The sequence below is a fragment of the Osmerus eperlanus genome, chromosome 15 (assembly GCF_963692335.1).
Source record: "Osmerus eperlanus chromosome 15, fOsmEpe2.1, whole genome shotgun sequence".
NCBI lineage: Eukaryota > Metazoa > Chordata > Actinopteri > Osmeriformes > Osmeridae > Osmerus > Osmerus eperlanus.
The window spans coordinates 14,941,876-14,955,566 of NC_085032.1; positions in this window are offsets into that span (position 1 = coordinate 14,941,876).

Here is a 13,691-nt window from a genome sequence, read left to right on the forward strand (position 1 = left end):
TTACCATAAAGGTATTGTGATAACAATAGTAACGAGAGCCAATAAATCCTTGCTTGTGTTATTGAAAAACCAATATTTTGCTTTCAAATAAATCTTGTACATGTGACACTTGGAGAATGAATATTTATGAACGAATAAATCCATGCAAAAATAAACTAACAGAATGATAGAGAGGCCTGGGGGGAAAAAAAGCACAATGGAAATGCACTGTGTCCTCTGGGTGTATAGATATGAGAGGTCTACTACAGCATATCTCCACTTTAGAATTCTATACTTCTTCTCTACTCTGGCTAACTAGGATTGAAATACTGCGCTCCAGTGAAGCTGGTTATTTCAGAACTACATGCAGTCATATTGGTCTAAGCCATCACTGAAGGGAGTTTGAGCATTTTGCTCAGCATGGAATTGCGTAAGAAGTATTGTATCTTAGAAAAACACCAATGAGTTGAACTGCAATTTAGAATTCTCACAAGTCACTGGACGAGGAAAGACTTTAATCAGAAATGCTTTACCAATTAGGACTTTCATGGAGGCATGTAAAGCAAAGCTGTTTTCCATTAGAGTCTAACTGTCTCACCTCCTAGGCTTCCACTCATCCCTAACTCAGATATACTTACAGTAGGGCTGATCTTTTTGTTTGCGATTACCCTCTCTCTCTGTCTCTCTCTCTCTCTGTCTCTCTCTCTGTCTCTCTCTCCCCCTCTCTCTCTCTCTCTCTCTCTCTCTCTCTCTCTCTCTCTCTCTCTCTCTCTCTCTCTCTCTCTCTCTCTCTCTCTCTCTCTCTCTCTCTCTCTCTCGCATGGTTCAGTGACACCAGACAGATTTAAGAAATCGTATTTGAGCTCTAATGACATTCGCCCTGCATCATTTCGAATGGTAATCTTTGGAAGAAAGCGACTTTCTGTGTGTGTCTTTATTTACTCGTTTGTGTGTGATGAATGGGGGAGAGTGGCGTAAATGACACTGGTGCCGTTATGCTCTAAATTTAACCAAAGGGTAGGATCTAGGATCTCCACTTGGCAGTGAGCGTGGAGACCCAGCTCTACTGTGATGTATTGGTGTTAATATCTTCCCGACATTTCTCAGGACATATTTTCATCGCCCGATTCATCTATACTGTTGGGCCCCAGTGATGAATGACTCTGAACATTTATTCTCCTCTCCTTCTTCTTCTTCTTCTTGCCTTTTGGCGGAGGAATAAAAAAATAAATTGTGGGTGTGTGCAACTGTGAACGAGTTACTGAGCTAGTGTGTGTGTGTGTGTGTGTGTGTGTGAGGAAGTGGTGGAGGAGGGAAAGTGTGTGTGTGTGTGTGTGTTTGTCTGCGCATACGCTACCATGCGAACACCACCCAGCGTGGCACGTTGCAAAGAATAGACGGAACCGTTAATGGAATCGACATTAATTTGACAGAGTGCTCGCTAACATGTGAAGTCACTCGTGGTTCATAATAATATTATAAACTGGGCATTAGCATGCATGGCTTGTCAGATGTAGCAGATGTCAGGCATTTCTTTTTGGGGATGAGGGCCCTGTCCGTAGGCCGTGAGTTCATCCAGCATCTATGCACAACAAGAAGAACCTCATTCCACTGACCTTGCATCCGTCAACACACTGAACCAACTCCTGCACCACGAGAACAACAATGGTCCTAATCAGCATTCTTTCAATAGCCAAGAGTCGTAGTGAGTGAGTAGTGGTGGCGCTGGTTTTGCAGTGCGAGACATGAACACAGAAACCTAACTGGTATGCATCAACAACCGCCCAGGAGAATGTGGGGCGGCTTGATGCACTGATAACACGTCCTCTGTAAGAGGCATACGAGCGACTTACAACTCACTACAGCCGCGGACGTGACGCCAAGCATGTTGAAGTATTGTCATGGGGGGGATTCGGCCAAAGGCCATTAAATGTTCCCCATTAACACTAATCAAAAAGCACTTTGCCAGATAAGACCCCTCAGGGTGGCCCCCACCACCTGCCCCCATCCCTCTTCTGTAAATATTGACCAGGCTTAACAAGGTGCCACGAGTGCTAACCATGAGGGTGATGGAAGGGATGGACAGGGCCTCCTAATCGTTCAGAGTAAAAAAGCAGGGCAGGAGGTGAGAAGACGCTCTGAACCTGGAAGAGGTTTGAGCTACCTTACCCTCCGCCCCCACCCTTCCCACCCCCTCCCTTCTCTTATCTCTCTTAATCATTGGGATTTAGGCGTTGCTGAGCAAAACTCATGAAAGATGCAGTTATGCAGATCTGATGTGTGTGAGGGAGTGCCACCCGTGGGGTGTGATGTAGCGCTGCAGGAAGGCTTCCCTGCAGCTCTCCGTGTGTGTCGTTGTGTCTGACCTACACCCTGGACTCTGGCGTGTCGTCAGGAAGGGCTTCTCGGGGACAGAGTGTCGAACACATCCAGAACTTACCATGTGCCGTGCCTTTGTCTCGTTTCACAGGACCGAAAGACAGCATTAGACTGGGTCACGGTCCTTCTATGAACGAAGGGCAAAGCCGTACATCCTCTGCACATGCATGCTGTTCTTTTCTCAACGATGGATTGGATGCTTAAAGGAGGATCATGTTGCCTGAAAGAGAAGAACGTCTACAGGCTTGTAATCCTGATTTACATCCTCTCACACATACATCATTCAAACTTGGTTCCAGCATCGGTATCTTGATATTCCTGGTGTGAGCTACTGAATAGTAGTGGGGTAAGTAGCTCTTATTGTGTGGCTCAAACTCTTGCAACTTGTTCAGTTCTCAACTTGATCACACACACACAAACACACACAAACACAGAGATATTGTGTGGCTCAAACTCTTGCAACTTGTTCAGTTCTCAACTTGATCACACACACACACAAACACACACAAACACAGAGAGAGAGACACCCTTATCCTTTTTATTGAGATCAATTCCACCATCGTGCATTCGGTTACCCCATCACGGTAAATTAAATAATGAATTCAAGGCTTCATACAAAGGCAGATGAAGGCATATTTGAACAATCAAAGAGGAGAGCATTCCCAAAATTAATTTTCATCTCCAGGGTTCATGCATATTTAATACAGAGCGCCTCGAATATCACAGGGTAATGCAATCCCAGCATGCACCGAGTCTGGAGAAAATAAACGTCCGCGATCGTTGTCACGAGCAATAACTCTCCGCTGAGGGCTGGGAAACAAAATAGCCAGTAAGCTTTGATGATGGAGCGGGGAGAGTGGGAAGCGGGCTGGGCGAGCGGTGAGGTTAAACATGGAGGAATGATGGTCCTCAGGCCGCTGGGCCGCTGGGCCGCTGGGCCCACTGGAGTCATTGTCTGCGCTTTGCAGGGACAGGCAGGGTGTGATGAGTGACTGACACCAGTTGACAAGCCTGGTGGACGACATCCTGGGGGACCTCTGTCTGCCTGCCTCCCCCTGCCTCCCCCTGCCTCCCCCTGCCTCCCCCTGCCTCCCCCTGCCTCCCCTGCCTCCCCCTGCCTCCCCCTGCCTCCCCCTGCCTCCCCCTGTCTCCCCCTGCCTCCCCCTGCCTCCCCCTGCCTCCCCCTGCCTCCCCCTGCCTCCCCCTGTCTCCCCTGCCTCCCCCTGCCTCCCCCTGCCTCCCCCTGCCTCCCCCTGCCTCCCCTGCCTCCCCCTGCCTCCCCCTGCCTCCCCTGCCTCCCCAAGCCATGTAAACACTTCTCAGAATCAGTACACACACAGACACACACACACAGACACACACACAGACACAAACACACACACAGACACCTACAACAGACAGACTCACAGACACACACAGACACAGACACACACACAGACACCTACAACAGACAGACTCACAGACACACACAGACACAGACACACACACAGACACCTACAACAGACAGACTCACAGACACACACAGACACAGACACACACACAGACACACACACAGACACACACACAGACACCTACAACAGACAGACTCACAGACACACACAGACACACACAGACACACACAGACACACACACAGACACACACAGACACACACACAGACACCTACAACAGACAGACTCACAGACACACACACAGACACCTACAACAGACAGACTCACAGACACACACAAAGACACAGACACACACACACACAGACACCTACAACAGACAGACTCACAAAGCACAGGAGCATTTGATTCGATGCCTGGCATTCACATTATTTCAGGTGTGACAATGAAATCTACTTACATTAACATTCAAATGGAAATGTGTTTGTCTTATACCTCTGTGCATTTGTGTAAAAGGATTTGTGTCTATACCAGCCTTAACACTAAAGTGTGTGTTTACCTATTACAGTCTCTGTGCTTGGTGTGTATTCATCCTATGTGTGAAAAATGAGGCATGAAACCATGTTGTCATGCTGAACAGAATTTTAATTACAGCATCGTTGCCACCCTCCCTGAGAGCAAAGTCCCAGTTGGTCTGAAATAACAGCAAGAGAAAAAAAGTCTGTCTGAAGGAAAGACAGCACCATTAACACACCACTATCAGGAGCACTGTAAAGCCATATCAGAGCACAATTAACACAGACATAGCTATTTCTGCCCCACTCCAATGAGGAAAAGGAAAAATGCCAATCAGTTCCTTCCTTGGGGATCCCCTCTGGAATATTAAAGCAGTCGAATGAAAGAAGAAACATATTTGCTTTTTAAGAGCCTTTTCATTTGCATTTGAAATGTGTGTTGTTTAGTTTTTTTTCTTTTAATTGAGACGAGGATTACAGGAGGAGGAATAGACGTACCCAAACAGTGTATGTCAGTTAAAGGGAACGCTCTGTGGGTCTGCAGGATGAGCTGAGGACCCCCCCCCCACACACACACACACACACACACACACATGCCCCCACATCATCCTGATACCCAGTGGGCTTTGATTGGCTCAGGATCTGAAACCTAGGCTAAGGGGTCTGATCTCAATAGCAGTGTTGATTAGCTGTTTCTGCCCTCCCTGCCACCCCCCCTCCCCCATTCTTATCATTCTCCTTCCCTGCAGAGATCGCTGACAGCTAAGAGCTGAAGGAACAGCTAAGGGACCCCCCCCCCCAAAGCTTTGACAATGTCGCTTGTTTTATTTCCCTCCAGCCACATTGAGTCGTAAAGATGTGTAAAAATAACATGGGGGCGTGGTGGGGGGGGGTTGTGGTGTTTGAGCCGACGGGTTAGATTTTTTCCCCATTAGTCCCAGGTGGGCTGTTTGTCGGGGCATTATTGCCCTGACACGTTAACAAGTGTGGAGATATTTACGGACGGTGACCCTGACCCCAGTTTGGGAGCGTCAGAAACTAGTATTTATTCTCCCAATCATCGAGGCTGAGGGTGGGGGTGAGGGTGGGGGTGAGGGTGGGGGTGAGGGTGGGGGTGAGGGTGGGCTTGCAGTATCTAATGGTGTGTCTGGCATGCCAATGGATGTACCGGTTGCATGTTTTCCCATGGTGCAGTGGTGTAGGGGTGGATGGGGGGGGGGGGTCAGGGCCGTTGACCATACTGTGCTCAAAGCTGATATGAGCTGACATTCTTTAGATGGGAGCTGGCGGTTAATCTTTAGGGTCTACCGTAAAAACACAGACCATAAATCCCTATTATGACAAGAGTAAATCATTCCTTTCATATTGGATCGCACCCGCTACTTATTAACCCCCGAATCCCCAGCACGATCGATTTAGAGTATAGGCCGTAACCCTGTGTTCCACCAAGCAGTAAAACGAAGAGGTGTTGTAACCAATCAGCCTCCCTGTACGATTCATTAAGGTGTAATTTGGTGAACTGTGTTCCTCGTAAATCACACGAGGGTGTTGCTTTAGCCGTGCACTATAGCTGTCGTTCATTGTTAGGCTGCTCTGCTGTGTGATGGGAAGGTGCACACGCACTACACAGATGATGTGGTTTAGACGTGGATGTCCCAGATACTGGACCACCAGGAGCAGACACAGGCAGTGCTCTCTGACCAGCTTGTTTTTCTACTTTTCTCTTGGGATTAAGGCTTCTGTCTGCGTGTGTGTGTATGAGTTTGTGTATGTGTGTGTTTGTGTGTGTTTTTGTGTGTACGTGTGTGTACGTGTTTTTTTTGGTGTGTGTGTACGTATTTTGTGTGTGTGTGTGCCTTCGGGCAGGTAGCAGTTTGATCTCCTTCAGAACTCATTCATGTGTAAAGGAGAGGTGTCTTGGAAAGGCACTGGTAAAAGCTTTAGCTGCTATTGATGTCACCCTGGTTTTCCCATCCACTCACAGAGGCAAGGCAGGCGCTCTGAAAACACTGGGCACTCACACACACACACACACACTCACACACACACACACACACACACACACACTCACACACACTCACACACACACACACACCCAGAGAGAACTGCACCAGTCAACAGTGTTAGTCCCTGTCTTGGATTGTTCCAAGCTGAAAAGAACGTAGAACGAATTACGGGGCAATGTGAGAATTAGCAGAACCACAGCCTGCTGCTCACCCCAGACTGTGTTCATCTGGCGTACTACAGGAAGAGGGGAAAAAAGGTTAACGGTGAGAATTCGAGGAACACAATTAAAAGATCTCCTAACATTTTCCGATACTTCAAATCTTTCATCTAATCTAACGCCAGCTCTTTTTATCCCTGCGTTTCCATGGAAACAAGTCAAGATAGGGTAGGGGAGATGAGGGCGAATGAGCGGGATGAGAGGAAGGGGGGCGGCAGTGTGTGTGTGTGTGTGTGGGGGGGGGGGTCTGTATTTGGGAAGTGGGGGATGGAGGTGAGGGATGTGGGGGTGAGGATTAACTGTCAGAATGAAGAAAAAGTGTCAGTGAGTTGTTTCCTCTCTCTCTCTTTCTCTCTCTCTGTCTTCCTCTCTCTTCCTCTCTCTCTTCTCTCCCTTCCTCTCTCTCTTCCTCTCTGTCTTCCTCTCTCTCTTCCTCTCTCTCCTCACAGTCCTCTGTCCTTGAACACTGCCTCCTTTGCAAACGTATTTATCATTCCACATGCCGTTAACTAGCTTCCAGTGAACTATTCCCTGAGTGAAGCTTCCGTACTTCACAGTGATGAGTTCCTGCTCAGCCAAGTTGAGGTCTGACACCAAATGTGTTGTTCCTCGTACTCGCCTCTCGTCGCACCCTCAACCGTATAACTCTCACAATCAGACACCAAACATGGAGAAAAGTTTATACAAAGACCACCGTATAGTAATTAAAAATGTCTGCATTGAACTGTTTCATTTTGTCAAATGGGATGCGTCATTTTGGGGAGATTTGTCACTAAATACTGTGGCTCCCTAATTAATTGGCACGGCAGCTTAGCGGTACATATTTGATGTTGAGCCGAGGACGTCTTTCATGTCAGAGACGTGGCTTATTAACGCGTTGGCCCCTGACACTTCACTCAGACCTCCTGCATCCAAAAGGGTCTTCAGCTAAAAAATAAAGAAATAAAGAAATTCTGGATGACTTTTCAGGGGGCTTGACAGACACCAGAGAGCCTTGCTAATTGGTTTGCTTTGAGATTCAGCCAAGTGGACTTTGCCACAGAACTAAACGTGGCATCCCTGACTGGTGTGCATGAAATTACCCCACCAGCAGCAGTAGCTAGAGTGAATTAGCCCAACTGCCTGCATCCACTCACAATCAAGTATATTCACTGCAGAGCTCTTCGGCCAAATAACTCTCACACACACAACTCATTAGGCATCACGGTTGAAGGATAAACACCCCAAGAGCTTCATTGCCGTGTACTCAGCATTCATACCCAATCACATTTGAGTCAGGCACAACAAACTCGGGACAGTTTTCACTCCCAGTCACGGTTTTTCCACACAGAATCCTCTGGGGTCGTGAGTACATTGGTGGGAAACGGCGCTCTGTGGGTTGACAGTAAGCATGTTTAATGCCTAACTGCTTGTAAGCAACGCTTGATTACTGGGATGCTTGTTGTAATGTGCTGAGGGTCTGCATCTCCAGCGCGTCGCCCCCACAGCATGGGCTCTGCCTGGGGATGTTGATGGGATGTCTAGCCCATCAACATGGACCCCCTGGACTGGCAGTCTGCTGACTGAGCAGACTAGGTTTGCTGGGCCGGACATGGGCACACACACACACACATATATACACACATACACACACACACATACAGGCACAGTTATAATTACCTACGTGCGCACATACACACAAATAAACACACGCAGGCACATTTGGTATACAGACTGGAAACCCAACAGTACACACATGCACACACACACAGTCAAGACTGTCTGATGTCTGCATTTTTCCTGCGCTTTTGAACATGCAGTCTAAACATCTGAGCTGGGAAGCAATATTTGTGTGTGTGTGTGTGTGTGTAGTGTGTGTGTGTGGGGGGGATGTATTCAGATCCAGTTCAGCACAGTGTTGGTAAACAAGTCAATAAAAATCCTCAATCCTCACTTGGACAGTCAAAATAATACTTTCAGACAGTAGAAAGATACTTGACTCTCAGCATCACATAGCTTACTGTATGCATAACACCTTTGTTGTAACTTTACAGATTAAGTTGTGCTCCAGTATGATTCATAGTGTATACATTCATCATAAATTAATTTTCCAAAGACATATTCGATATTTCACTCTAAAGGGACAGTAAATATATAACAGTATAACACAATGTTTGAATTGTGATTAACATATTTCCATGTCACACACACAAAAACATATTTTAACATGCAAAATCCTGGTAGTGATGGGGCCCTATTTTTTGTCAGGGCCCTATTTTAAAAGTAATATGTTCTAACTTTATCAATTCATAATTTGACAATCTAATAACAATGTTTCTGAAATAAACCCTTAAATCCTGCCTATTCAGATTGTGTTGGAATGTGAAGAGTGAAATGAAAAATCCCCTCTTGTCACCCTTTCAGAATTTTGCTGCCTCCGTTGTTGGGAGGAAAAAGCTATGCAGCTCTGTGATTGGTGGTCCAGCTATGAATTTAAAGAGGGCTGATTCCATTGACAGTAAAATTGAACAATCATATCTTCCCTCTAAATGGGTGGGCTTTGTTATCGCTAACTTTATGACAAGTTCCGCCCGCTGTAGGGAACGCGATCACAAGCTAATAAACTAGCTAACAACGTTAGAGCTAGCTTGTTCGTTCACTTCACAATGAGACGCAAGTAACTTTTCCGCTAGTGAGGACGACATTGTTTCACATTTGTTACAGTATATGCGCCGTTTTCAACGTTAACTTTTAATGAGAAGTTGGAGTTAAACAATTCATCCAAAAGGACAGGACAATGGATTTCGTTTTCAAGTAAAGATCATCAAAGGTAGGCTACGTCATTTAAAAACTTTTCGGCCGCTGTGCCAACTGATTTCATTCTGGCCACCGCTCCCACTGTTTTGTTGCCCTAGCCTAGCCTATATGTTATAGTGTTGTGCAGAATGACCGGTCAATCTGTAGGCTAAATGTACCAACGCAACGTCATTATGCAGAATTATCGTAAATAATGCCGCAAGGACTGGCTCAAAGTGCGTAATGACCAACACAATTTCATGTGGTAGGCCTAATGCTGTGTGCGCGCTGTATCGTGTTTCTTTCCGAGGAGTAATTGGGGTCAGAGGGCCAAGGTTTAAGAGTTCGCGACTCTTTCTTCTACAGTGCGAGCTATCTCATCAGTCCTTAAAGCCCTTTCAACTGACAACACAGATCTAGAACTCATTGGGGGGAAAAATACATGACATAACTGTATTTCATTATGTTCCCAGATATTCATTTTCAGTTTAGAAACAAAAAGTAATCAGAGGTTGATGTTCCTTCTACAGGAACACTGTGCACATCAGAGTAGTTGACTAGTCTCTATATTATTTTCATTGATTTTCATTAAAGATCCTGTAAAGTGGAATTGAAAACGAGTTTTAAGTTCATCACACCACAGAAGAATGTGTTGTTAACTACCCGTCCAAATTAGAATGAAAAAAAAACACTGACATGTATGTTAAATTAGGCTTTGAAATCGTGAGAAAATCAGCAGTCTTCTCTGCTTGAGACTGGGGGGGGCGTGTCGCCTGAAGGAGCTGAAGCTCCGCCCCCTTGCTGGAAGGCCCGCCTGTCTCAAGTACCTACGACCAGATAATTTATTTGTTCAATGATTGAAACATACAGATGCATATAAATGAAGCTTGTTCCCCTGAGCTGTAGCACAGGAGTAAAAATGGACACCAGAGACAGCAGACAGTGAGCTCTACAACTAGGCTACTTCTAGCACATAGCTACCATTTCACCAAAATACCATCATTCTACACCGAGTATATCAAGTTAGCGGTTTGCAATAACTCATAGCAGAGATACCTCTGGAAAAGTTATCTAGTATAATTATAACAAGCACACAGAACTGAGTCATGAACTGCTGGCAGCGGTGGATGGTCCAGGTGCAACCGGAGGAGGAACGGCCGGGAGGGCGATGCTCGGTACGGCTCCGCGCTGCAAGAGAAGCCGTGTGTCCGTGAATCCCAACTGTCTCAGGTCCATGTTAAAACTGTCCGCCGTGAAATGGTCACTGCAGAGGCGGCTGTTGGAGTTTATCCGAAGCTTTCCATCAGCGTGGCTCTTCACAAAATCAATCCACCTATTTTTCCTTTCCTCATCACTATGGAAATTAAATAGCTTTGCAGCACAGCTAAAGTTCTTGCATCCAGGTAAGATGCAGTTGCGGGTGGAGGGAGACATCCTGAAGCTAGCTAGCTGATGAAGGCTACAATAACAATACAGCAGGAGTCGTAACTGAAGTGGAGTTGGAGGACCTCTTATGCAAATGAGCTCCAGGCTTTTATACTGTTTCACCGGGTGAGAAGGGGGGCCATGCAGTGATCTGACGTAGATCGGTCAGAGTGACGTAGATCGGTCAGAGTGACGTAGATCGGTCAAAGTGACGTAGATCGGTCAAAGTGACGTAGATCGGTCAGAGTGACGTAGATCGGTCAGAGTGACGTAGATCGGTCAGAGTGACGTAGAACGGTCAGAGTGACGTAGATCGGTCAAAGTTACGTAGATCGGTCAAAGTGACGTAGATCAGTCAAAGTTATGTAGATCGGTCAAAGTTACATAGATCGGTCAGAGTGACGTAGATCGGTCAGAGTGACGTAGATCGGTCAGAGTGACGTAGATCGGTCATTTTCTGGCTCTGCCTTACAAAACCTGAGCTGAAAACGGAAGAGAAACTGTTCTACGGTCCAACTCCACATTTCAGTGCAACAACGTTTTCGCGCTTTGCACATGCTTTCAGGAACTAATTTCACACGTATATAATGTTCTGAGAAGCAAATCATGGAATTTACTTTACAGGATCTTTAAGTGAATTGTGACTGAACTCGAGGGACAACATCACTGTTGCTCCGCCCCCTTATTGCGAAACATATCGTCGCTATGGAGACGAGCGATTGGGGTGGGTGGGAGATTGTTAAAAAGTGCATTCACAGTTGTCCTTGGCATGTAATAGAAAACAAGGTCATTAGTCCTCCTGAGAAACTAAGGAGGAACGTAGCTACCGAAGAGAAAAAAGGAGAGGAGGGGGGCACAGGGTGGGGGACGGGGGGGCGGAAGGGGGGCACAGGGTGGGGGACGGGGGGCGGAAGGGGGGCTCCCCCCACCAACATGATTACACACAAATGACCTTTATCAGATGCCAGTCTAATTGAATCATGTTGTAAAGCAGATAGCAACGATGGCGATGATGACAATAATGAAGAACATTACTTTTATTACTGTAGCGGTAGCCGCAGTGGCAGCGGAGATGTTAGTTGAAATTGCTGTTTAAATGTATAAATGGTGTCAGCGATAGCGGAAGAAGGAGAAGCAGAGCCGATGTGATCAGATGAATAATGCAAGAACACGCTGGATGAAACAAGAGGGAAGCTGGCCCTAAAACAGAACCAAACCTGCTGATTATTACTGACACGCAGTGAAAACGATCATTAAGGGGCCATATACAGACCATTAGTGATTGAGAATGAGCTTCCCGCCTCAAAGGTACTGTAATAGGCGACGAAACGACTATGAATTATTTTTTTTACGTTTTAAAGACGAAATACACCTCAAACAGCCACTCTGACACAAAGTGAGAGGGTCTATTTGATGCCACATGGGGCTGCTGTGAAATGATTGACATAATCAAAATCAAAATAATTGCCACGGAAATAACACTGCCAATCAAGCAATCATGTGCGTGCACAGAGCCTGGTAATTGAAAACATGGTGACTGGCAGTATCAGCATGTGCAGACACCTAATAACACCTGCTGTAAGCAAACCTCTCTCACTCACCGGTTCAACACAAAGACATACTCCAGGAACTACTTTATTCATAAAAATCGAATCATTAGGACCTGATGAATAAGAAGCACAGAAATCCGTCATACAATCAAAGATTAATGTGAAGTCACTCGGTCAGACACGAGTGCGTTGTGAACATGCACACACACACACACACAAAAGAATACACAAGCACGTGGACGTAAGCACACACACATACACCTCCACACAGACACTAAAAGCTTAGCCGGAAATCGTCTTTCCACAACAAGCCATTGTGGCCTCAGGTTGACTCAACCCCAGGTTCACCCCTCCTACACACTCCCATTTTCTCCTGGCTGTGGTAATCCCATGGGAGCGCTTTACTGCACACTAGTGTTTGTCTCAGGCTTAGACTTCCAACCCCAGGGCAGCCAACAGTAATGGGCTACAGGAAACAACATTGGGCGATCCTAATGAGAGCAACAGGGGCCTCCAGAGGGAAAAATCCCACCAGGGCGGTTTCATTAGCACCACCAGGTGCCTCGCGAAGGGACGTGACTGGTGGGGGGGAAGCTCTGGTTCTGACCAATCAGAATGGGTTTTATTCGCCATGAAAGTTTGCACAGACAAGGAATTTGCTTTGGCAGGATGGTGCAAACATTAAACATATAGGAATCTAAAATTTAAATATGAGAACTAACTATACTAAGGGTACATAACTAGCAATACTAAGTGGAATAGAATAAAATAAACTATACAATAAAATATCAAATAAAATATAAGCCACAACTTGCAGTTCAAAACATCGTCATGATTATTTAATTGTTTTTTTTATTTATTCTTTAAGAATTTTGGTGAATAAGAGGACCTATTTTATTTTGAGGCACATATTTGTACATTAGCAGGAATATAGCACAATATGGATGTGAAAGCAGTTATAATTAGCATATGTGACAATAAAATGGTTTTGGTTAAAATCAACAATCGTGATCTCAATATTGATTAAAATAATCGTGATTATCATTTTGGCCATAATCGTGCAGCCCTGCTTGCTCCCATGTTGTACGGTTCTCCCTGCTTTAGCCTACCTATAACTGTGCTTCTCGCATAAACTGCTACCTGTATTTTCCCTAAAAGGATTGTAGTAAACCGTGAAACACACGCAGTGGTTGTTTTGAACAAGAGCTAAGTGATGGATAGCCCTCAGGTCCTGGGGATCAGGTTTAACAAGCAAACATCGGTGCTCACCCCAACCACCTGTTGCTATGGTTTAAGGGCCTTGATTCCTTAAAGATGCTTTGATTGACATACTGATTGGTCATTGAATACATTTTTATCTACTCAGTACCTCACCAGCACCATGTGATCGTCCAGAATTCTGAACATTATTCACGCGAGGCTTACGAACAACATCTATTTCCATCCTGGCGTCTTCAT